Raw genomic sequence first — 21,881 nt, 5'->3', positions numbered from 1 at the left:
GAAAATGCTTCAATGAACGCTTAAAATGAATTCCGGTCTAGAAAAGCCACACTGCTTCGCAGGACGGAGTAGTTTAAAAGAATAAAGCGAAAGGAACATGGCGGGTGCGATCATTCCAGCCCTAATGCACCGGATCCCATCAGAACTCCGAAGTTAAGCGTGCTTGGGCGTGAGTAGTACTAGAATGGGTGACCACCTGGGAAGTTCTCGTGTTGCACCCCTATTTTTTTTGTTTCGAAATCCAAATTTCCTATTCGTTCTTTATCCTGTAGTAATTTAGCTCCGTCGGAAAGATTGATTTATATTTTGCTTCTTGTCGAAGCATGAAGGCGAGCCTGAAGGCGCGAGACAAATCAGGAACGGTACGGTTCGATCAAACCCCGGATCGTCGCCCAAAGTTGTCGGCGCAAATATATCACCGTAAGCGTGATGGATTGATTTCATGACAATTTAGACTTGCGCGATGAGGGAAAAAAACAGGGTGCAAATCAATAACAAAAAAAAATATGAAAGCAAATAAATAAAAGGATAAGAGAAAAATGCTTGAATTGTCGCTTAAAATGAATTTCGGTCTAAAAAAGCCACACTGCTTCGCAGGACGGGGTAGTTTAAAAGAATAAAGCGAAAGGAATATGGGCGGGTGCGATCATACCAGCAACTAAGGAATAATGGCGGTGCGATCATACCAGCATAATGCACCGGATCCCATCAGAACTTTCGAAATAAGGCGTGTTTTGGCGAGAAGTAGTACTTGGATTGGTGAACCCCCTGGGAAGTCCTCTTGTTGCACCCCTCTCTTTTTTGTTTCGAAATCCAAATTTCCTATTCGTTCTTTATCCTGTAGTAATTTAGCTCCGTCGGAACGATTGCTTTATATTTTGCTTCTTGTCGAAGCGTGAAGGCGGGTCTGAAGGCGCGAGACAAATCAGGAACGGTACGGCTCGATCAAAGCCCGGATCGTCGCTCACATTTGTCGGCGCAAATGTATCACCGCAAGCGTGGAAGGGATTGATTTCATGATATTTGCGGGGTTGCGGGAATGATGAAAAAAAAACACGGGTGCAAATCATAACAAAAAAATATATGCACAAGCAAATAAAAAAAAGGGTAAGAGGAAAATACTTGAATTGACGCTTAAAAGGAATTCCGGTCTAGAAAAACCACACTGCTTCGCAGGACGGGATGGTTTAAAAGAATAAAGCGAAAGGAACATGGCGGGTTCGATCATACCAGCACTAATGCACCGGATCCCATCAGGACTCCGAAGTTAAGCATGCTTGGGCGAGAGTAGTACTAGGATCGGTGACCCCCTGGGAAGTCCTCGTGTTGCACCCCTCTCTTTTTTCTTTCGAAATCCAAATTTCCTATTCGTTGCTTATCCTGTAGTAATTTATCTCCGTTGAAACGATTGCTTTATATTTTGCTTCTTGTCGAAGGATGTAGGCGGATCTGAAGGCGCGAGACAAATCAGGAACGGTACGGCTCGATCAAAGACCGGATCGTCGTTCAAATTTGTCGGCGCAAACGTATCACCGCAAGCGTGAAGGATTCATTTCATGATAATTTAGAGTTGCGGGATGATGGAAAAAAACAGGGTGCAAATCAATAACAAAAAAAAATATAAAATAAATAAATAAAAGGATAAGAGGAAAATGCTTCAATTAACGCTTAAAATGAATTCCGGTCTAGAAAAGCCACACTGCTTCGCAGGACGGGGTAGTTTAAAAGAATAAAGCGAAAGAAACATGGCGGGTGCGATCATTCCAGCCCTAATGCACCGGATCCCATCAGAACTCCGAAGTTAAGCGTGTTTGGGCGAGAGTAGTACTAGAATGGGTGACCCCCTGGGAAGTTCTCGTGTTGCACCCCTATTTTTTTTGTTTCGAAATCCAAATTTCCTATTCGTTCTTTATCCTGTAGTAATTTAGCTCCGTCAGAAAGATTGCTTCATATTTTTCTTCTTGTCGAAGCATGAAGGCGAGTCTGAAGGCGCGAGACAAATCAGGAACGGTACGGTTCGATCAAACCCCGGATCGTCGCCCAAAGTTGTCGGCGCAAATATATCACCGCATGCGTGATGGATTGATTTCATGACAATTTAGACTTGCGCGATGAGGGAAAAAAACAGGGTGCAAATCAATAAAAAAAAATATATGAAAGCAAATAAATAAAAGGATAAGAGGAAAATGCTTGAATTGACGCTTAAAATGAATTTCGGTCTAGAAAAGCCACACTGCTTCGCAGGACGGGGTAGTTTAAAAGAATAAAGCGAAAGGAATATGGCGGGTGCGATCATACCAGCACTAATGCACCGGATCCCATCAGAACTTCGAAATTAAGCGTGTTTGGGCGAGAGTAGTACTTGGATTGGTGACCCCCTGGGAAGTCCTCGTGTTGCACCCCTCTCTTTTTTGTTTCGAAATCCAAATTTCCTATTCGTTCTTTATCCTGTAGTAATTAAGCTCCGTCGGAACGATTGCTTAATATTTTGCTTCTTGTCGAAGCGTGAAGGAGGATCTGAAGGCGCGAGACAAATCAGGAACGGTACGGCTCGATCAAAGCCCGGATCGCCGCTCAAATTTGTCGGCGCAAACGTATCACCGCAAGCGTGAAGGATTGATTTCATGATAATTTGGGGTTGCGGGATGATGAAAAAAAACAGGGTGCAAATCAATAACAAAAAAAAATATGAAAGCAAATAAAAAAAAGGGTAAGAGGAAAATACTTGAATGGACGCTTAAAAGGAATTCCGGTCTAGAAAAACCACACTGCTTCGCAGGACGGGATGGTTTAAAAGAATAAAGCGAAAGGAACATGGCGGGTGCGATCATACCAGCACTAATGCACCGGATCCCATCAGGACTCCGAAGTTAAGCATGCTTGGGCGAGAGTAGTACTAGGATCGGTGACCCCCTGGGAAGTCCTCGTGTTGCACCCCTCTCTTTTTTCTTTCGAAATCCAAATTTCCTATTCGTTGTTTATCCTGTAGTAATTTATCTCCGTTGAAACGATTGCTTTATATTTTGCTTCTTGTCGAAGGATGTAGGCGGATCTGAAGGCGCGAGACAAATCAGGAACGGTACGGCTCGATCAAAGACCGGATCGTCGTTCAAATTTGTCGGCGCAAACGTATCACCGCAAGCGTGAAGGATTCATTTCATGATAATTTAGAGTTGCGGGATGATGGAAAAAAACAGGGTGCAAATCAATAACAAAAAAAAATATAAAATAAATAAATAAAAGGATAAGAGGAAAATGCTTCAATTAACGCTTAAAATGAATTCCGGTCTAGAAAAGCCACACTGCTTCGCAGGACGGGGTAGTTTAAAAGAATAAAGCGAAAGAAACATGGCGGGTGCGATCATTCCAGCCCTAATGCACCGGATCCCATCAGAACTCCGAAGTTAAGCGTGCTTGGGCGAGAGTAGTACTAGAATGGGTGACCCCCTGGGAAGTTCTCGTGTTGCACCCCTATTTTTTTTGTTTCGAAATCCAAATTTCCTATTCGTTCTTTATCCTGTAGTAATTTAGCTCCGTCAGAGAAGATTGCTTCATATTTTCTTTTTGTCGAAGCATGAAGGCGAGTTGAAGGGCGAGACAAATCAGGAAGGTACGTCGATCCAACCCGGATCGTCGCCAAGTTGTCGGCTGCAAATATTAATCATCCGCATGCGTGATGGATTTTGATTTCATGACATCTTAGACTTGCGCATGAGGGAAAAAACAGGGTGCAAATCAATAAAAAAAAATATATGAAAGGCAAATCAATAAAAGGATAAAGGACAATGGCTTGAATGACGCTAAAAAAATGAATTTCGGTCTAGAAAAGCACACTGTTGCAGACGGGTAGTTTAAAAAATAAAGCGAAGGAATGGCGGGTGCGATCAATACCAGCACTAATGACCGATCCCATTCAGAACTTTCGAAATTAGCGTGTTGGGGCGAGAGTAGTACTTGGATTGGTGACCCCGCCTGGGAAGTCCTCAGTATTTGCAAACCTCTCTTTTTTGTTTGATCCCAATTCCTATTCGTTCTTTACCTGTAGTATTAAGCTCCGTCGGAACGATTGCTTAATATTTTGCTTCTGTCGAAGCGTGAAGGAGGATCTGAAGGCGCGAGACAAATAGACGGTACGGCTCGATCAAAGCCGGACGCGCTCAAATTGTCCGGCGCAAACGTATACACCGCACAGCGTGAAGATTGATTTCATGATAATTTGGGGTTGCGGGAATATGAAAAAAAACAAGGGTGCAAATCAATAACAAAAAAATATGAAAGCCAAATAAAAAAAGGGTAAGAGGAAAATACTTGAATTGACGCTTAAAAGGAATTCCGGTCTAGAAAAACCACACTGCTTCGCAGGACGGGATGGTTTAAAAGAATAAAGCGAAAGGAACATGGCGGGTTCGATCATACCAGCACTAATGCACCGGATCCCATCAGGACTCCGAAGTTAAGCATGCTTGGGCGAGAGTAGTACTAGGATCGGTGACCCCCTGGGAAGTCCTCGTGTTGCACCCCTCTCTTTTTTCTTTCGAAATCCAAATTTCCTATTCGTTGTTTATCCTGTAGTAATTTATCTCCGTTGAAACGATTGCTTTATATTTTGCTTCTTGTCGAAGGATGTAGGCGGATCTGAAGGCGCGAGACAAATCAGGAACGGTACGGCTCGATCAAAGACCGGATCGTCGTTCAAATTTGTCGGCGCAAACGTATCACTGCAAGCGTGAAGGATTCATTTCATGATAATTTAGAGTTGCGGGATGATGGAAAAAAACAGGGTGCAAATCAATAACAAAAAAAAAATATAAAGTAAATAAATAAAAGGATAAGAGGAAAATGCTTCAATTAACGCTTAAAATGAATTCCGGTCTAGAAAAGCCACACTGCTTCGCAGGACGGGGTAGTTTAAAAGAATAAAGCGAAAGAAACATGGCGGGTGCGATCATTCCAGCCCTAATGCACCGGATCCCATCAGAACTCCGAAGTTAAGCGTGTTTGGGCGAGAGTAGTACTAGAATGGGTGACCCCCTGGGAAGTTCTCGTGTTGCACCCCTATTTTTTTTGTTTTGAAATCCAAATTTCCTATTCGTTCTTTATCCTGTAGTAATTTAGCTCCGTCAGAAAGATTGCTTCATATTTTGCTTCTTGTCGAAGCATGAAGGCGAGTCTGAAGGCGCGAGACAAATCAGGAACGGTACGGTTCGATCAAACCCCGGATCGTCGCCCAAAGTTGTCGGCGCAAATATATCACCGCAAGCGTGATGGATTGATTTCATGACAATTTAGACTTGCGCGATGAGGGAAAAAAACAGGGTGCAAATCAATAAAAAAAAATATATGAAAGCAAATAAATAAAAGGATAAGAGGAAAATGCTTGAATTGACGCTTAAAATGAATTTCGGTCTAGAAAAGCCACACTGCTTCGCAGGACGGGGTAGTTTAAAAGAATAAAGCGAAAGGAATATGGCGGGTGCGATCATACCAGCACTAATGCACCGGATCCCATCAGAACTTCGAAATTAAGCGTGTTTGGGCGAGAGTAGTACTTGGATTGGTGACCCCCTGGGAAGTCCTCGTGTTGCACCCCTCTCTTTTTTGTTTCGAAATCCAAATTTCCTATTCGTTCTTTATCCTGTAGTAATTAAGCTCCGTCGGAACGATTGCTTAATATTTTGCTTCTTGTCGAAGCGTGAAGGAGGATCTGAAGGCGCGAGACAAATCAGGAACGGTACGGCTCGATCAAAGCCCGGATCGCCGCTCAAATTTGTCGGCGCAAACGTATCACCGCTCAAATTTGTCGGCGCAAACGTATCACCGCAAGCGTGAAGGATTGATTTCATGATAATTTGGGGTTGCGGGATGATGAAAAAAAACAGGGTGCAAATCAATAACAAAAAAAAATATGAAAGCAAATAAAAAAAAGGGTAAGAGGAAAATACTTGAATTGACGCTTAAAAGGAATTCCGGTCTAGAAAAACCACACTGCTTCGCAGGACGGGATGGTTTAAAAGAATAAAGCGAAAGGAACATGGCGGGTGCGATCATACCAGCACTAATGCACCGGATCCCATCAGGACTCCGAAGTTAAGCATGCTTGGGCGAGAGTAGTACTAGGATCGGTGACCCCCTGGGAAGTCCTCGTGTTGCACCCCTCTCTTTTTTCTTTCGAAATTCAAATTTCCTATTCGTTGTTTATCCTGTAGTAATTTATCTCCGTTGAAACGATTGCTTTATATTTTGCTTCTTGTCGAAGGATGTAGGCGGATCTGAAGGCGCGAGACAAATCAGGAACGGTACGGCTCGATCAAAGACCGGATCGTCGTTCAAATTTGTCGGCGCAAACGTATCACCGCAAGCGTGAAGGATTCATTTCATGATAATTTAGAGTTGCGGGATGATGGAAAAAAACAGGGTGCAAATCAATAACAAAAAAAAATATAAAATAAATAAATAAAAGGATAAGAGGAAAATGCTTCAATTAACGCTTAAAATGAATTCCGGTCTAGAAAAGCCACACTGCTTCGCAGGACGGGGTAGTTTAAAAGAATAAAGCGAAAGAAACATGGCGGGTGCGATCATTCCAGCCCTAATGCACCGGATCCCATCAGAACTCCGAAGTTAAGCGTGTTTGGGCGAGAGTAGTACTAGAATGGGTGACCCCCTGGGAAGTTCTCTTGTTGCACCCCTATTTTTTTTGTTTCGAAATCCAAATTTCCTATTCGTTCTTTATCCTGTAGTAATTTAGCTCCGTCGGAACGATTGCTTAATATTTTGCTTCTTGTCGAAGCGTGAAGGAGGATCTGAAGGCGAGAGACAAATCAGGAACGGTACGGCTCGATCAAAGCCCGGATCGTCGCTCAAATTTGTCGACGCAAATGTATCACCGCAAGCGTGAAGGATTGATTTCATGACAATTTAGACTTGCGCGATGAGGGAAAAAAAACAGGGTGTAAATCAATAAAAAAAAATATATGAAAGCAAATAAATAAAAGGATAAGAGGAAAATGCTTGAATTGACGCTTAAAATGAATTTCGGTCTAGAAAAGCCACACTGCTTCGCAGGACGAGGTAGTTTAAAAGAATAAAGCGAAAGGAATATGGCGGGTGCGATCATACCAGCACTAATGCACCGGATCCCATCAGAACTCCGAAGTTAAGCGTGCTTGGGAGAGAGTAGTACTAGGATGGGTGACCCCTTGGGAAGTCCTCGTGTTGCACCCCTCTCTTTTTTGTTTCAAAATCCAAATTTTCTATTCGTTCTTTATCCTGTAGTAATTTAGCTCCGTCGGAACTATTGCTTTATATTTTGCTTCTTGTCGAAGCATGAAAGCGGTCTGAAGGAGCGAGACAAATCAGGAACGGTACGGCTCGATCAAAAGCCCGGATCGTCGCTCAAATTTGTCGGCGCAAATGTTTCACCGCAAGCGTGAAGATTGATTTCATGATAATTTAGAGTTGCGGGATGAGGGAAAAAAACAGGGTGCAAATCAATAACAAAAAAAAAATATAAAGTAAATAAATAAAGGATAAGAGGAAAATGCTTTCAATTAACGCTTAAAATGAATTCGGTCTAGAAAAGCCACACTGCTTCGCAGGACGGGGTGTTTAAAAGAATAAAGCGAAAGGAACATGGCGGGTGCGATCATACCAGCACTAATGCACCGGATCCCATCAGAACTCCGAAGTTAAGCGTGGCTTGGGCGAGAGTAGTACTAGAATGGGTGACCCCCTGGGAAGTTCTCGTGTTGCACCCCTCTTTTTTTTGTTTCGAAATCCAAATTTCGTATTCGTTCTTCATCCTGTAGTAATTTAGCTCCGTCGGAACGATTGCTTCATATTTTGCTTCTTGTCGACGCATGAAGGCGGATCTGAAGGCGCGAGACAAATCAGGAACGGTACGGCTCGATCAAAGCCCGGATCGTCGCTCAAATTTGTCGGCGCAAATGTATCACCGCAAGCGTGAAGGATTGATTTTATGATAATTTAGAGTTGCGGGATGATGGAAAAAAATAGGGTGCAAATCAATAACAAAAAAAAATATAAAGTAAATAAATAAAAGTATAAGAGGAAAATGCTTCAATTGACGCTTAAAATGAATTCCGGTCTAGAAAAGCCACACTGCTTCGCTGGACGGGGTAGTTTAAAAGAATAAAGCGAAAGGAACGTTGTGGGTGTGATCATACCAGCACTAATGCACCGTATCCCATCAGAACTCCGAAGTTAAGCGTGCTTGGGCGAGAGTAGTACTAGAATGGGTGACCCCCTGGGAAGTTCTCGTGTTGCACCCCTCTTTTTTTTGTTTCGAAATCCAAATTTCGTATTCGTTCTTCATCCTGTAGTAATTTAGCTCCGTCGGAACGATTGCTTCATATTTTGCTTCTTGTCGACGCATGAAGGCGGATCTGAAGGAGCGAGACAAATCAGGAACGGTACGGCTCGATCAAAGCCCGGATCGTCGCTCAAATTTGTCGGCGCAAATGTATCACCGCAAGCGTGAAGGATTGATTTTATGATAATTTAGAGTTGCGGGATGATGGAAAAAAACAGGGTGCAAATCAATAACAAAAAAAAATATAAAGTAAATAAATAAAAGGATAAGAGGAAAATGCTTCAATTGACGCTTAAAATGAATTCCGGTCTAGAAAAGCCACACTGCTTCGCAGGACGGGGTAGTTTAAAAGAATAAAGCGAAAGGAACATGGCGGGTGCGATCATACCAGCACTAATGCACCGGATCCCATCAGAACTCCGAAGTTAAGCGTGCTTGGGCGAGAGTAGTACTAGAATGGGTGACCCCCTGGGAAGTTCTCGTGTTGCACCCCTCTTTTTTTTGTTTCGAAATCCAAATTTCGTATTCGTTCTTTATCCTGTAGTAATTTAGCTCCGTCGGAACGATTGCTTCATATTTTGCTTCTTGTCGACGCATGAAGGCGGATCTGAAGGCGCGAGACAAATCAGGAACGGTACGGCTCGATCAAAGCCCGGATCGTCGCTCAAATTTGTCGGCGCAAATGTATCACCGCAAGCGTGAAGGATTGATTTTATGATAATTTAGAGTTGCGGGATGATGGAAAAAAACAGGGTGCAAATCAATAACAAAAAAAAATATAAAGTAAATAAATAAAAGTATAAGAGGAAAATGCTTCAATTGACGCTTAAAATGAATTCCGGTCTAGAAAAGCCACACTGCTTCGCAGGACGGGGTAGTTTAAAAGAATAAAGCGAAAGGAACGTTGGGGTGCGATCATACCAGCACTAATGCACCGGATCCCATCAGAACTCCGAAGTTAAGCGTGCTTGGGCGTGAGCAGTATTAGGACGGGTGACCCCCTGGGAATTCCTCTTGTTGCACCCCACTCTTTTTTGTTTCGAAATTCAAATTTTCTATTCGTTCTTTATCCTGTAGTAATTTAGGTCCTTCGGAACGATTGCTTAATATTTTGCTTCTTGTCGAAGCGTGAAGGAGGATCTGAAGGCGCGAGACAAATCAGGAACGGTACGGCTCGATCAAAGCCCGGATCGTCGCTCAAATTTGTCGGCGCAAATGTATCAGCGCAAGCGTGATGGATTAATTTCATGACAATTTATTGTTGCGCGATGACGGAAAAAAACAGGGTGCAAATCAATAACAAAAAAAAATATGAAAGCAAATAAATATAAGGATAAGAGGAAAATGGTTGAATTGACGCTTAAAATGAATTTCGGTCTAAAAAAGCCACACTGCTTCGCAGGACGGGGTAGTTTAAAAGAATAAAGCGAAAGGAATATGGCGGGAGCGATCATACCAGCACTAATGCACCGGATCCCATCAGAACTCCGAAATTAAGCGTGGTTGGGCGAGAGTAGTACTATAATGGGTGACCCTCTGGGAAGTTCTCGTGTTGCACCCCTCTTTTTTTTGTTTCGAAATCCAAATTTCGTATTCGTTCTTTATCCTGTAGTAATTTAGCTCCGTCGGAACGATTGCTTCATATTTTGCTTCTTGTCGACGCATGAAGGCGGATCTGAAGGCGCGAGACAAATCAGGAACGGTACGGCTCGATCAAAGCCCGGATCGTCGCTCAAATTTGTCGGCGCAAATGTATCACCGCAAGCGTGAAGGATTGATTTTATGATAATTTAGAGTTGCGGGATGATGGAAAAAAACAGGGTGCAAATCAATAACAAAAAAAAATATAAAGTAAATAAATAAAAGGATAAGAGGAAAATGCTTCAATTGACGCTTAAAATGAATTCCGGTCTAGAAAAGCCACACTGCTTCGCAGGACGGGGTAGTTTAAAAGAATAAAGCGAAAGGAACATGGCGGGTGCGATCATACCAGCACTAATGCACCGGATCCCATCAGAACTCCGAAGTTAAGCGTGCTTGGGCGAGAGTAGTACTAGAATGGGTGACCCCCTGGGAAGTTCTCGTGTTGCACCCCTCTTTTTTTTGTTTCGAAATCCAAATTTCGTATTCGTTCTTTATCCTGTAGTAATTTAGCTCCGTCGGTACGATTGCTTCATATTTTGCTTCTTGTCGACGCATGAAGGCGGATCTGAAGGCGCGAGACAAATCAGGAACGGTACGGCTCGATCAAAACCCGGATCGTCGCTCAAATTTGTCGGCGCAAATGTATCAGCGCAAGCGTGATGGATTGATTTCATGGCAATTTAGAGTTGCGCGATGAGGGAAAAAAACAGGGTGCAAATCAATAACAAAAAAAAATATGAAAGCAAATAAAAAAAAGGGTAAGAGGAAAATACTTGAATTGACGCTTAAAAGGAATTCCGGTCTAGAAAAACCACACTGCTTCGCAGGACGGGATGGTTTAAAAGAATAAAGCGAAAGGAACATGGCGGGTGCGATCATACCAGCACTAATGGAACGAAAATCCCATCAGAACTCCGAAGTTAAGCATGCTTGGGCGAGAGTAGTACTAGGATGGGTGACCCCCTGGGAAGTCCTCGTCTTGCACCCCTCTCTTTTTTCTTTCGAAATCCAAATTTCCTATTCGTTGTTTATCCTGTGGTAATTTAGCTCCGTTGAAACGATTGCTTTATATTTTGCTTCTTGTCGAAGGATGTAGGCGGATCTGAAGGCGCGAGACAAATCAGGAACGGTACGGCTCGATCAAAGACCGGATCGTCGCTCAAATTTGTCGGCGCAAATGTATCACCGCAAGCGTGAAGGATTGATTTCATGATAATTTAGAGTTGCGGGATGATGGAAAAAAACAGGGTGCAAATCAATAACAAAAAAAAATATAAAGTAAATAAATAAAAGGATAAGAGGAAAATGCTTCAATTAACGCTTAAAATGAATTCCGGTCTAGAAAAGACGCACTGCTTCGCAGGACGGGGTAGTTTAAAAGAATAAAGCGAAAGGAACATGGCGGGTGCGATCATTCCAGCCCTAATGCACCGGATCCCATCAGAACTCCGAAGTTAAGCGTGCTTGGGCGAGAGTAGTACTAGAATGGGTGACCACCTGGGAAGTTCTCGTGTTGCACCCCTATTTTTTTTGTTTCGAAATCCAAATTTCCTATTCGTTCTTTATCCTGTAGTAATTTAGCTCCGTCGGAAAGATTGCTTTATATTTTGCTTCTTGTCGAAGCATGAAGGCGAGCCTGAAGGCGCGAGACAAATCAGGAACGGTACGGTTCGATCAAACCCCGGATCGTCGCCCAAAGTTGTCGGCGCAAATATATCACCGCAAACGTGATGGATTGATTTCATGACAATTTAGACTTGCGCGATGAGGGAAAAAAACAGGGTGCAAATCAATAACAAAAAAAAATATGAAAGCAAATAAATAAAAGGATATGAGGAAAATGCTTGAATTGACGCTTAAAATGAATTTCGGTCTAGAAAAGCCACACTGCTTCGCAGGACGGGGTAGTTTAAAAGAATAAAGCGAAAGGAATATGGCGGGAGCGATCATACCAGCACTAATGCACCGGATCCCATCAGAACTCCGAAATTAAGCGTGGTTGGGCGAGAGTAGTACTAGGATTGGTGACCCCCTGGGAAGTCCTCGTGTTGCACCCCTCTCTTTTTTGTTTCGAAATCCAAATTTCCTATTCGTTCTTTATCCTGTAGTAATTTAGCTCCGTCGGAACGATTGCTTAATATTTTGCTTCTTGTCGAAGCGTGAAGGAGGATCTGAAGGCGCGAGACAAATCAGGAACGGTACGGCTCGATCAAAGCCCGGATCGTCGCTCAAATTTGTCGGCGCAAATGTATCACCGCAAGCGTGAAGGATTGATTTTATGATAATTTAGAGTTGCGGGATGATGGAAAAAAACAGGGTGCAAATCAATAACAAAAAAAAATATAAAGTAAATAAATAAAAGGATAAGAGGAAAATGCTTCAATTGACGCTTAAAATGAATTCCGGTCTAGAAAAGCCACACTGCTTCGCAGGACGGGGTAGTTTAAAAGAATAAAGCGAAAGGAACATGGCGGGTGCGATCATACCAGCACTAATGCACCGGATCCCATCAGAACTCCGAAGTTAAGCGTGCTTGGGCGTGAGCAGTATTAGGACGGGTGACCCCCTGGGAATTCCTCTTGTTGCACCCCACTCTTTTTTGTTTCGAAATTCAAATTTTCTATTCGTTCTTTATCCTGTAGTAATTTAGGTCCTTCGGAACGATTGCTTTATATTTTGCTTCTTCTCGAAGCATGAAGGCGGATCTGAAGGCGCGAGAGAATTCAGGAACGGTACGGCTCGATCAAAGCCCGGATCATCGCTCAAATTTGTCGGCGCAAATGTATCACCGCAAGCGTGAAGGATTGATTTATGATAATTTAGAGTTGCGGGATGATGGAAAAAAACAGGGTGCAAATCAATAACAAAAAAAAATATAAAGTAAATAAATAAAAGTATAAGAGGAAAATGCTTCAATTGACGCTTAAAATGAATTCCGGTCTAGAAAAGCCACACTGCTTCGCTGGACGGGGTAGTTTAAAAGAATAAAGCGAAAGGAACGTTGTGGGTGCGATCATACCAGCACTAATGCACCGTATCCCATCAGAACTCCGAAGTTAAGCGTGCTTGGGCGTGAGCAGTATTAGGACGGGTGACCCCCTGGGAATTCCTCTTGTAGCACCCCACTCTTTTTTGTTTCGAAATTCAAATTTTCTATTCGTTCTTTATCCTGTAGTAATTTAGGTCCTTCGGAACGATTGCTTAATATTTTGCTTCTTGTCGAAGCGTGAAGGAGGATCCGAAGGCGCGAGACAAATCAGGAACGGTACGGCTCGATCAAAGCCCGGATCATCGCTCAAATTTGTCGGCGCAAATGTATCACCGCAAGCGTGAAGGATTGATTTCATGATAATTTAGAGTTGCGGGATGATGGAAAAAAACAGGGTGCAAATCAATAACAAAATAAAATATAAAGTAAATAAATAAAAGGATAAGAGGAAAATGCTTCAATTAACGCTTAAAATGAATTCCGGTCTAGAAAAGCCACACTGCTTCGCAGGACGGGGTAGTTTAAAAGAATAAAGCGAAAGAAACATGGCGGGTGCGATCATTCCAGCCCTAATGCACCGGATCCCATCAGAACTCCGAAGTTAAGCGTGCTTGGGCGAGAGTAGTACTAGAATGGGTGACCCCCTGGGAAGTTCTCGTGTTGCACCCCTATTTTTTTTGTTTCGAAATCCAAATTTCCTATTCGTTCTTTATCCTGTAGTAATTTAGCTCCGTCGGAAAGATTGCTTTATATTTTGCTTCTTGTCGAAGCATGAAGGCGAGTCTGAAGGCGCGAGACAAATCAGGAACGGTACGGTTCGATCAAACCCCGGATCGTCGCCCAAAGTTGTCGGCGCAAATATATCACCGTAAGCGTGATGGATTGATTTCATGACAATTTAGACTTGCGCGATGAGGGAAAAAAACAGGGTGCAAATCAATAACAAAAAAAAATATGAAAGCAAATAAATAAAAGGATAAGAGGAAAATGCTTGAATTGACGCTTAAAATGAATTTCGGTCTAGAAAAGCCACACTGCTTCGCAGGACGGGGTAGTTTAAAAGAATAAAGCGAAAGGAATATGGCGGGTGCGATCATACCAGCACTAATGCACCGGATCCCATCAGAACTCCGAAGTTAAGCGTGCTTGGGCGAGAGTAGTACTAGAATGGGTGACCCCCTGGGAAGTTCTCGTGTTGCACCCCTCTTTTTTTTGTTTCGAAATCCAAATTTCGTATTCGTTCTTTATCCTGTAGTAATTTAGCTCCGTCGGAATGATTGCTTCATATTTTGCTTCTTGTCGAAGCATGAAGGCGGATCTGAAGGCGCGAGACAAATCAGGAACGGTACGGCTCGATCAAAGCCCGGATCGTCGCTCAAATTTGTCGGCGCAAATGTATCAGCGCAAGCGTGATGGATTGATTTCATGGCAATTTAGAGTTGCGCGATGAGGGAAAAAAACAGGGTGCAAATCAATAGCAAAAAAAAATATGAAAGCAAATAAAAAAAAGGATAAGAGAAAAATGCTTGAATTGACGCTTAAAAGGAATGCCGGTTTAGAAAAACCACACTGCTTCGCAGGACGGGATGGTTTAAAAGAATAAAGCGAAAGGAACATGGCGGGTGCGATCATACCAGCACTAATGCACCGGATCCCATCAGAACTCCGAAGTTAAGCGTGCTTGGGCGAGAGTAGTACTAGAATGGGTGACCCCCTGGGAAGTTCTCGTGTTGCACCCCTCTTTTTTTTGTTTCGAAATCCAAATTTCGTATTCGTTCTTTATCCTGTAGTAATTTAGCTCCGTCGGAATGATTGCTTCATATTTTGCTTCTTGTCGAAGCATGAAGGCGGATCTGAAGGCGCGAGACAAATCAGGAACGGTACGGCTCGATCAAAGCCCGGATCGTCGCTCAAATTTGTCGGCGCAAATGTATCAGCGCAAGCGTGATGGATTGATTTCATGGCAATTTAGAGTTGCGCGATGAGGGAAAAAAACAGGGTGCAAATCAATAGCAAAAAAAAATATGAAAGCAAATAAAAAAAAGGGTAAGAGGAAAATACTTGAATTGACGCTTAAAAGGAATGCCGGTTTAGAAAAACCACACTGCTTCGCAGGACGGGATGGTTTAAAAGAATAAAGCGAAAGGAACATGGCGGGTGCGATCATACCAGCACTAATGCACCGGATCCCATCAGAACTCCGAAGTTAAGCATGCTTGGGCGAGAGTAGTACTAGGATGGGTGACCCCCTGGGAAGTCCTCGTGTTGCACCCCTCTCTTTTTTCTTTCGAAATCCAAATTTCCTATTCGTTGTTTATCCTGTAGTAATTTAGCTCCGTTGAAACGATTGCTTTATATTTTGCTTCTTGTCGAAGGATGTAGGCGGATCTGAAGGCGCGAGACAAATCAGGAACGGTACGGCTCGATCAAAGACCGGATCGTCGCTCAAATTTGTCGGCGCAAATGTATCACCGCAAGCGTGAAGGATTGATTTCATGATAATTTAGAGTTGCGGGATGATGGAAAAAAACAGGGTGCAAATCAATAACAAAAAAAAATATAAAGTAAATAAATAAAAGGATAAGAGGAAAATGCTTCAATTAACGCTTAAAATGAATTCCGGTCTAGAAAAGACGCACTGCTTCGCAGGACGGGGTAGTTTAAAAGAATAAAGCGAAAGGAACATGGCGGGTGCGATCATTCCAGCCCTAATGCACCGGATCCCATCAGAACTCCGAAGTTAAGCGTGCTTGGGCGAGAGTAGTACTAGAATGGGTGACCACCTGGGAAGTTCTCGTGTTGCACCCCTATTTTTTTTGTTTCGAAATCCAAATTTCCTATTCGTTCTTTATCCTGTAGTAATTTAGCTCCAGTCGGAACGATTGCTTAATATTTTGCTTATTGTCGAAGCGTGAAGGCGGATCTGAAGGCGCGAGACAAATCAGGAACGGTACGGCTCGATCAAAGCCCGGATCGTCGCTCAAATTTGTCGGCGCAAATGTATCACCGCAAGCGTGAAGGATTGATTTCATGATAATTTAGAGTTGCGGGATGATGGAAAAAAACAGGGTGCAAATCAATAACAAAAAAAATATATAAAGTAAATAAATAAAAGTATAAGAGGAAAATGCTTCAATTGACGCTTAAAAGGAATTCCGGTCTAGAAAAACCACACTGCTTCGCAGGACGGGGTAGTTTAAAAGAATAAAGCGAAAGGAACATGGCGGGTGCGATCATTCCAGCCCTAATGCACCGGATCCCATCAGAACTCCGAAGTTAAGCGTGCTTGGGCGAGAGTAGTACTAGAATGGGTGACCCCCTGGGAAGTTCTCGTGATGCACCCCTATTTTTTTTGTTTCGAAATCCAAATTTCCTATTCGTTCTTTATCCTGTAGTAATTTAGCTCCGTCGGAAAGATTGCTTTATATTTTGCTTCTTGTCGAAGCATGAAGGCGAGTCTGAAGGCGCGAGACAAATCAGGAACGGTACGGTTCGATCAAACCCCGGATCGTCGCCCAAAGTTGTCGGCGCAAATATATCTCCGTAAGCGTGAAGGATTGATTTCATGACAATTTAGACTTGCGCGATGAGGGAAAAAAACAGGGTGTAAATCAATAAAAAAAATATATAAAAGAAAATAAATAAAAGGATAAGAGGAAAATGCTTGAATTGACGCTTAAAATGAATTTCGGTCTAGAAAAGCCACACTGCTTCGCAGGACGAGGTAGTTTAAAAGAATAAAGCGAAAGGAATATGGCGGGTGCGATCATACCAGCACTAATGCACCGGATCCCATCAGAACTCCGAAGTTAAGCGTGTTTGGCCCAGAGTAGTACTTGCATAGGTGACCCCCTGGGAAGTCCTCGTGTTGCACCCCTCTCTTTTTTGTTTCAAAATCCAAATTTCCTATTCGTTCTTTATCCTGTAGTAATTTAGCTCCGTCGGAACGATTGCTTAATATTTTGCTTATTGTCGAAGCGTGAAGGAGGATCTGAAGGCGCGAGACAAATCAGGAACGGTACGGCTCGATCAAAGCCCGGATCGTCGCTCAAATTTGTCGGCGCAAATGTATCACCGCAAGCGTGAAGGATTGATTTTTATGATAATTTAGAGTTGCGGGATGATGGAAAAAAACAGGGTGCAAATCAATAACAAAAAAAAAATAAAGTAAATAAATAAAAGGATAAGAGGAAAATGCTTCAATTGACGCTTAAAATGAATTCCGGTCTAGAAAAGCCACACTGCTTCGCAGGACGGGGTAGTTTAAAAGAATAAAGCGAAAGGAACATGGCGGGTGCGATCATACCAGCACTAATGCACCGGATCCCATCAGAACTCCGAAGTTAAGCGTGCTTGGGCGAGAGTAGTACTAGAATGGGTGACCCCCTGGGAAGTTCTCGTGTTGCACCCCTCTTTTTTTTGTTTCGAAATCCAAATTTCGTATTCGTTCTTTATCCTGTAGTAATTTAGCTCCGTCGGAACGATTGCTTCATATTTTGCTTCTTGTCGACGCATGAAGGCGGATCTGAAGGCGCGAGACAAATCAGGAACGGTACGGCTCGATCAAAACCCGGATCGTCGCTCAAATTTGTCGGCGCAAATGTATCAGCGCAAGCGTGATGGATTGATTTCATGGCAATTTAGAGTTGCGCGATGAGGGAAAAAAACAGGGTGCAAATCAATAACAAAAAAAAATATGAAAGCAAATAAAAAAAAGGGTAAGAGGAAAATACTTGAATTGACGCTTAAAAGGAATTCCGGTCTAGAAAAACCACACTGCTTCGCAGGACGGGATGGTTTAAAAGAATAAAGCGAAAGGAACATGGCGGGTGCGATCATACCAGCACTAATGGACCGGATCCCATCAGAACTCCGAAGTTAAGCATGCTTGGGCGAGAGTAGTACTAGGATGGGTGACCCCCTGGGAAGTCCTCGTGTTGCACCCCTCTCTTTTTTCTTTCGAAATCCAAATTTCCTATTCATTGTTTATCCTGTGGTAATTTAGCTCCGTTGAAACGATTGCTTTATATTTTGCTTCTTGTCGAAGGATGTAGGCGGATCTGAAGGCGCGAGACAAATCAGGAACGGTACGGCTCGATCAAAGACCGGATCGTCGCTCAAATTTGTCGGCGCAAATGTATCACCGCAAGCGTGAAGGATTGATTTCATGATAATTTAGAGTTGCGGGATGATGGAAAAAAACAGGGTGCAAATCAATAACAAAATAAAATATAAAGTAAATAAATAAAAGGATAAGAGGAAAATGCTTCAATGAACGCTTAAAATGAATTCCGGTCTAGAAAAGCCACACTGCTTCGCAGGACGGGGTAGTTTAAAAGAATAAAGCGAAAGGAACATGGCGGGTGCGATCATTCCAGCCCTAATGCACCGGATCCCATCAGAACTCCGAAGTTAAGCGTGCTTGGGCGTGAGTAGTACTAGAATGGGTGACCACCTGGGAAGTTCTCGTGTTGCACCCCTATTTTTTTTGTTTCGAAATCCAAATTTCCTATTCGTTCTTTATCCTGTAGTAATTTAGCTCCGTCGGAAAGATTGATTTATATTTTGCTTCTTGTCGAAGCATGAAGGCGAGCCTGAAGGCGCGAGACAAATCAGGAACGGTACGGTTCGATCAAACCCCGGATCGTCGCCCAAAGTTGTCGGCGCAAATATATCACCGCAAGCGTGATGGATTGATTTCATGACAATTTAGACTTGCGCGATGAGGGAAAAAAACAGGGTGCAAATCAATAACAAAAAAAAATATGAAAGCAAATAAATAAAAGGATAAGAGAAAAATGCTTGAATTGACGCTTAAAATGAATTTCGGTCTAAAAAAGCCACACTGCTTCGCAGGACGGGGTAGTTTAAAAGAATAAAGCGAAAGGAATATGGCGGGAGCGATCATACCAGCACTAATGCACCGGATCCCATCAGAACTCCGAAATTAAGCGTGGTTGGGCGAGAGTAGTACTAGGATTGGTGACCCCCTGGGAAGTCCTCGTGTTGCACCCCTCTCTTTTTTGTTTCGAAATCCAAATTTCCTATTCGTTCTTTATCCTGTAGTAATTTAGCTCCGTCGGAACGATTGCTTAATATTTTGCTTCTTGTCGAAGCGTGAAGGAGGATCTGAAGGCGCGAGACAAATCAGGAACGGTACGGCTCGATCAAAGCCCGGATCGTCGCTCAAATTTGTCGGCGCAAATGTATCACCGCAAGCGTGAAGGATTGATTTTATGATAATTTAGAGTTGCGGGATGATGGAAAAAAACAGGGTGCAAATCAATAACAAAAAAAAATAATAAAGTAAATAAATAAAAGGATAAGAGGAAAATGCTTCAATTGACGCTTAAAATGAATTCCGGTCTAGAAAAGCCACACTGCTTCGCAGGACGGGGTAGTTTAAAAGAATAAAGCGAAAGGAACATGGCGGGTGCGATCATACCAGCACTAATGCACCGGATCCCATCAGAACTCCGAAGTTAAGCGTGCTTGGGCGTGAGCAGTATTAGGACGGGTGACCCCCTGGGAATTCCTCTTGTTGCACCCCACTTTTTTTTGTTTCGAAATTCAAATTTTCTATTCGTTCTTTATCCTGTAGTAATTTAGGTCCTTCGGAACGATTGCTTTATATTTTGCTTCTTCTCGAAGCATGAAGGCGGATCTGAAGGCGCGATAGAATTCAGGAACGGTACGGCTCGATCAAAGCCCGGATCATCGCTCAAATTTGTCGGCGCAAATGTATCACCGCAAGCGTGAAGGATTGATTTTATGATAATTTAGAGTTGCGGGATGATGGAAAAAAACAGGGTGCAAATCAATAACAAAAAAAAATATAAAGTAAATAAATAAAAGTATAAGAGGAAAATGCTTCAATTGACGCTTAAAATGAATTCCGGTCTAGAAAAGCCACACTGCTTCGCTGGACGGGGTAGTTTAAAAGAATAAAGCGAAAGGAACGTTGTGGGTGCGATCATACCAGCACTAATGCACCGTATCCCATCAGAACTCCGAAGTTAAGCGTGCTTGGGCGTGAGCAGTATTAGGATGGGTGACCCCTTGGGAATTCCTCTTGTTGCACCCCTCTCTTTTTTGTTTCGAAATTCAAATTTTCTATTCGTTCTTTATCCTGTAGTAATTTAGGTCCTTCGGAACGATTGCTTTATATTTTGCTTCTTCTCGAAGCATGAAGGCGGATCTGAAGGCGCGAGAGAATTCAGGAACGGTACGGCTCGATCAAAGCCCGGATCATCGCTCAAATTTGTCGGCGCAAATGTATCAGCGCAAGCGTGATGGATTAATTTCATGACAATTTATTGTTGCGCGATTACGGAAAAAAACAGGGTGCAAATCAATAACAAAAAAAAATATGAAAGCAAATAAATATAAGGATATAGAAAAATGCTTGAATTGACGCTTAAAATGAATTTCGGTCTAAAAAAGCCACACTGCTTCGCAGGACGGGGTAGTTTAAAAGAATAAAGCGAAAGGAATATGGCGGGAGCGATCATACCAGCACTAATGCACCGGATCCCATCAGAACTCTGAAATTAAGCGTGGTTGGGCGAGAGTAGTACTAGGATTGGTGACCCCCTGGGAAGTCCTCGTGTTGCACCCCCGAGAGTAGTACTAGGATTGGTGACCCCCTGGGAAGTCCTCGTGTTGCACCCCTCTCTTTTTTGTTTCGAAATCCAAATTTCCTATTCGTTCTTTATCCTGTAGTAATTTAGCTCCGTCGGAACGATTGCTTAATATTTTGCCTCTTGTCGAAGCGTGAAGGAGGATCTGAAGGCGCGAGACAAATCAGGAACGGTACGGCTCGATCAAAGCCCGGATCGTCGCTCAAATTTGTCGGCGCAAATGTACCACCGCAAGCGTGAAGGATTGATTTTATGATAATTTAGAGTTGCGGGATGATGGAAAAAAACAGGGTGCAAATCAATAGCAAAAAAAAATATGAAAGCAAATAAATAAAAGAATAAGAGAAAAATGCTTGAATTGACGCTTAAAATGAATTTCGGTCTAAAAAAGCCACACTGCTTCGCAGGACGGGGTAGTTTAAAAGAATAAAGCGAAAGGAATATGGCGGGAGCGATCATACCAGCACTAATGCACCGGATCCCATCAGAACTCCGAAATTAAGCGTGGTTGGGCGAGAGTAGTACTAGGATTGGTGACCCCCTGGGAAGTCCTCGTGTTGCACCCCTCTCTTTTTTGTTTCGAAATCCAAATTTCCTATTCGTTTCTTTATCCTGTAGTAATTTAGCTCCGTCGGAACGATTGCTTAATATTTTGCTTCTTGTCGAAGCGTGAAGGAGGATCTGAAGGCGCGAGACAAATCAGGAACGGTACGGCTCGATCAAAGCCCGGATCGTCGCTCAAATTTGTCGGCGCAAATGTATCACCGCAAGCGTGAAGGATTGATTTCATGATAATTTAGAGTTGCGGGATGATGGAAAAAAACAGGGGGCAAATCAATAACAAAAAAAAATATAAAGTAAATAAATAAAAGGATAAGAGGAAAATGCTTCAATTGACGCTTAAAATGAATTTCGGTCTAGAAAAGCCACACTGCTTCGCAGGACGGGGTAGTTTAAAAGAATAAAGCGAAAAGAACATGGCGGGTGCGATCATACCAGCACTAATGCACCGGATCCCATCAGAACTCCGAAGTTAAGCGTGCTTGGGCGTGAGCAGTATTAGGACGGGAGACCCCCTGGGAATTCCTCTTGTTGCACCCCACTCTTTTTTGTTTCGAAATTCAAATTTTCTATTCGTTCTTTATCCTGTAGTAATTTAGGTCCTTCGGAACGATTGCTTTATATTTTGCTTCTTCTCGAAGCATGAAGGCGGATCTGAAGGCGCGAGAGAATTCAGGAACGGTACGGCTCGATCAAAGCCTGGATCATCGCTCAA

At 42.9% G+C, this 21,881-nt stretch overlaps 39 non-coding genes across 39 annotated transcripts; all 39 read left to right on the top strand.

The window, feature by feature from the left end:
- Positions 1-102: 102 nt before the first annotated feature.
- Positions 103-221, top strand: LOC113754850. The gene has a single exon (XR_003465407.1). It is a non-coding gene; the product is annotated as a 5S ribosomal RNA (ribosomal RNA).
- Positions 222-1,216: 995 nt separating this feature from the next.
- LOC113754835 lies at positions 1,217-1,335 on the top strand. Its single transcript, XR_003465393.1, has one exon. It is a non-coding gene; the product is annotated as a 5S ribosomal RNA (ribosomal RNA).
- A 415-nt stretch (positions 1,336-1,750) lies between these two features.
- LOC113754856 lies at positions 1,751-1,869 on the top strand. The gene has a single exon (XR_003465413.1). It is a non-coding gene; the product is annotated as a 5S ribosomal RNA (ribosomal RNA).
- A 415-nt stretch (positions 1,870-2,284) lies between these two features.
- On the top strand, positions 2,285-2,403 carry LOC113754882. Its single transcript, XR_003465437.1, has one exon. It is a non-coding gene; the product is annotated as a 5S ribosomal RNA (ribosomal RNA).
- A 416-nt stretch (positions 2,404-2,819) lies between these two features.
- On the top strand, positions 2,820-2,938 carry LOC113754866. The gene has a single exon (XR_003465422.1). It is a non-coding gene; the product is annotated as a 5S ribosomal RNA (ribosomal RNA).
- Positions 2,939-3,353: 415 nt separating this feature from the next.
- LOC113754848 lies at positions 3,354-3,472 on the top strand. Its single transcript, XR_003465405.1, has one exon. It is a non-coding gene; the product is annotated as a 5S ribosomal RNA (ribosomal RNA).
- A 930-nt stretch (positions 3,473-4,402) lies between these two features.
- LOC113754894 lies at positions 4,403-4,521 on the top strand. Its single transcript, XR_003465448.1, has one exon. It is a non-coding gene; the product is annotated as a 5S ribosomal RNA (ribosomal RNA).
- Positions 4,522-4,937: 416 nt separating this feature from the next.
- Positions 4,938-5,056, top strand: LOC113754855. The gene has a single exon (XR_003465412.1). It is a non-coding gene; the product is annotated as a 5S ribosomal RNA (ribosomal RNA).
- A 415-nt stretch (positions 5,057-5,471) lies between these two features.
- Positions 5,472-5,590, top strand: LOC113754881. Its single transcript, XR_003465436.1, has one exon. It is a non-coding gene; the product is annotated as a 5S ribosomal RNA (ribosomal RNA).
- Positions 5,591-6,036: 446 nt separating this feature from the next.
- On the top strand, positions 6,037-6,155 carry LOC113754864. The gene has a single exon (XR_003465420.1). It is a non-coding gene; the product is annotated as a 5S ribosomal RNA (ribosomal RNA).
- A 415-nt stretch (positions 6,156-6,570) lies between these two features.
- LOC113754880 lies at positions 6,571-6,689 on the top strand. Its single transcript, XR_003465435.1, has one exon. It is a non-coding gene; the product is annotated as a 5S ribosomal RNA (ribosomal RNA).
- A 416-nt stretch (positions 6,690-7,105) lies between these two features.
- On the top strand, positions 7,106-7,224 carry LOC113754844. The gene has a single exon (XR_003465401.1). It is a non-coding gene; the product is annotated as a 5S ribosomal RNA (ribosomal RNA).
- A 413-nt stretch (positions 7,225-7,637) lies between these two features.
- On the top strand, positions 7,638-7,757 carry LOC113754854. The gene has a single exon (XR_003465411.1). It is a non-coding gene; the product is annotated as a 5S ribosomal RNA (ribosomal RNA).
- A 415-nt stretch (positions 7,758-8,172) lies between these two features.
- LOC113754852 lies at positions 8,173-8,291 on the top strand. Its single transcript, XR_003465409.1, has one exon. It is a non-coding gene; the product is annotated as a 5S ribosomal RNA (ribosomal RNA).
- A 415-nt stretch (positions 8,292-8,706) lies between these two features.
- LOC113754888 lies at positions 8,707-8,825 on the top strand. Its single transcript, XR_003465443.1, has one exon. It is a non-coding gene; the product is annotated as a 5S ribosomal RNA (ribosomal RNA).
- A 414-nt stretch (positions 8,826-9,239) lies between these two features.
- On the top strand, positions 9,240-9,358 carry LOC113754874. The gene has a single exon (XR_003465430.1). It is a non-coding gene; the product is annotated as a 5S ribosomal RNA (ribosomal RNA).
- Positions 9,359-9,774: 416 nt separating this feature from the next.
- On the top strand, positions 9,775-9,893 carry LOC113754878. Its single transcript, XR_003465433.1, has one exon. It is a non-coding gene; the product is annotated as a 5S ribosomal RNA (ribosomal RNA).
- Positions 9,894-10,308: 415 nt separating this feature from the next.
- LOC113754877 lies at positions 10,309-10,427 on the top strand. The gene has a single exon (XR_003465432.1). It is a non-coding gene; the product is annotated as a 5S ribosomal RNA (ribosomal RNA).
- A 416-nt stretch (positions 10,428-10,843) lies between these two features.
- LOC113754841 lies at positions 10,844-10,964 on the top strand. The gene has a single exon (XR_003465399.1). It is a non-coding gene; the product is annotated as a 5S ribosomal RNA (ribosomal RNA).
- A 415-nt stretch (positions 10,965-11,379) lies between these two features.
- On the top strand, positions 11,380-11,498 carry LOC113754846. Its single transcript, XR_003465403.1, has one exon. It is a non-coding gene; the product is annotated as a 5S ribosomal RNA (ribosomal RNA).
- Positions 11,499-11,914: 416 nt separating this feature from the next.
- On the top strand, positions 11,915-12,033 carry LOC113754892. Its single transcript, XR_003465446.1, has one exon. It is a non-coding gene; the product is annotated as a 5S ribosomal RNA (ribosomal RNA).
- A 415-nt stretch (positions 12,034-12,448) lies between these two features.
- LOC113754873 lies at positions 12,449-12,567 on the top strand. Its single transcript, XR_003465429.1, has one exon. It is a non-coding gene; the product is annotated as a 5S ribosomal RNA (ribosomal RNA).
- A 414-nt stretch (positions 12,568-12,981) lies between these two features.
- LOC113754839 lies at positions 12,982-13,100 on the top strand. The gene has a single exon (XR_003465397.1). It is a non-coding gene; the product is annotated as a 5S ribosomal RNA (ribosomal RNA).
- A 415-nt stretch (positions 13,101-13,515) lies between these two features.
- Positions 13,516-13,634, top strand: LOC113754847. The gene has a single exon (XR_003465404.1). It is a non-coding gene; the product is annotated as a 5S ribosomal RNA (ribosomal RNA).
- Positions 13,635-14,050: 416 nt separating this feature from the next.
- On the top strand, positions 14,051-14,169 carry LOC113754865. Its single transcript, XR_003465421.1, has one exon. It is a non-coding gene; the product is annotated as a 5S ribosomal RNA (ribosomal RNA).
- Positions 14,170-14,585: 416 nt separating this feature from the next.
- LOC113754853 lies at positions 14,586-14,704 on the top strand. The gene has a single exon (XR_003465410.1). It is a non-coding gene; the product is annotated as a 5S ribosomal RNA (ribosomal RNA).
- Positions 14,705-15,120: 416 nt separating this feature from the next.
- Positions 15,121-15,239, top strand: LOC113754840. Its single transcript, XR_003465398.1, has one exon. It is a non-coding gene; the product is annotated as a 5S ribosomal RNA (ribosomal RNA).
- A 415-nt stretch (positions 15,240-15,654) lies between these two features.
- LOC113754845 lies at positions 15,655-15,773 on the top strand. The gene has a single exon (XR_003465402.1). It is a non-coding gene; the product is annotated as a 5S ribosomal RNA (ribosomal RNA).
- Positions 15,774-16,190: 417 nt separating this feature from the next.
- LOC113754863 lies at positions 16,191-16,309 on the top strand. Its single transcript, XR_003465419.1, has one exon. It is a non-coding gene; the product is annotated as a 5S ribosomal RNA (ribosomal RNA).
- Positions 16,310-16,723: 414 nt separating this feature from the next.
- On the top strand, positions 16,724-16,842 carry LOC113754836. The gene has a single exon (XR_003465394.1). It is a non-coding gene; the product is annotated as a 5S ribosomal RNA (ribosomal RNA).
- A 415-nt stretch (positions 16,843-17,257) lies between these two features.
- Positions 17,258-17,376, top strand: LOC113754834. The gene has a single exon (XR_003465392.1). It is a non-coding gene; the product is annotated as a 5S ribosomal RNA (ribosomal RNA).
- A 416-nt stretch (positions 17,377-17,792) lies between these two features.
- Positions 17,793-17,911, top strand: LOC113754851. The gene has a single exon (XR_003465408.1). It is a non-coding gene; the product is annotated as a 5S ribosomal RNA (ribosomal RNA).
- Positions 17,912-18,326: 415 nt separating this feature from the next.
- Positions 18,327-18,445, top strand: LOC113754849. Its single transcript, XR_003465406.1, has one exon. It is a non-coding gene; the product is annotated as a 5S ribosomal RNA (ribosomal RNA).
- Positions 18,446-18,861: 416 nt separating this feature from the next.
- Positions 18,862-18,980, top strand: LOC113754890. Its single transcript, XR_003465445.1, has one exon. It is a non-coding gene; the product is annotated as a 5S ribosomal RNA (ribosomal RNA).
- Positions 18,981-19,396: 416 nt separating this feature from the next.
- LOC113754872 lies at positions 19,397-19,515 on the top strand. The gene has a single exon (XR_003465428.1). It is a non-coding gene; the product is annotated as a 5S ribosomal RNA (ribosomal RNA).
- A 415-nt stretch (positions 19,516-19,930) lies between these two features.
- LOC113754893 lies at positions 19,931-20,049 on the top strand. Its single transcript, XR_003465447.1, has one exon. It is a non-coding gene; the product is annotated as a 5S ribosomal RNA (ribosomal RNA).
- A 415-nt stretch (positions 20,050-20,464) lies between these two features.
- LOC113754838 lies at positions 20,465-20,583 on the top strand. The gene has a single exon (XR_003465396.1). It is a non-coding gene; the product is annotated as a 5S ribosomal RNA (ribosomal RNA).
- Positions 20,584-21,052: 469 nt separating this feature from the next.
- LOC113754889 lies at positions 21,053-21,171 on the top strand. Its single transcript, XR_003465444.1, has one exon. It is a non-coding gene; the product is annotated as a 5S ribosomal RNA (ribosomal RNA).
- Positions 21,172-21,587: 416 nt separating this feature from the next.
- LOC113754876 lies at positions 21,588-21,706 on the top strand. Its single transcript, XR_003465431.1, has one exon. It is a non-coding gene; the product is annotated as a 5S ribosomal RNA (ribosomal RNA).
- The last annotated feature ends 175 nt before the right edge of the window (positions 21,707-21,881 follow it).

Source organism: Coffea eugenioides, unplaced genomic scaffold (genome assembly GCF_003713205.1).
Source record: "Coffea eugenioides isolate CCC68of unplaced genomic scaffold, Ceug_1.0 ScVebR1_1095;HRSCAF=1893, whole genome shotgun sequence".
NCBI lineage: Eukaryota > Viridiplantae > Streptophyta > Magnoliopsida > Gentianales > Rubiaceae > Coffea > Coffea eugenioides.
This window is presented reverse-complemented; position numbering and strand designations above follow the sequence as displayed.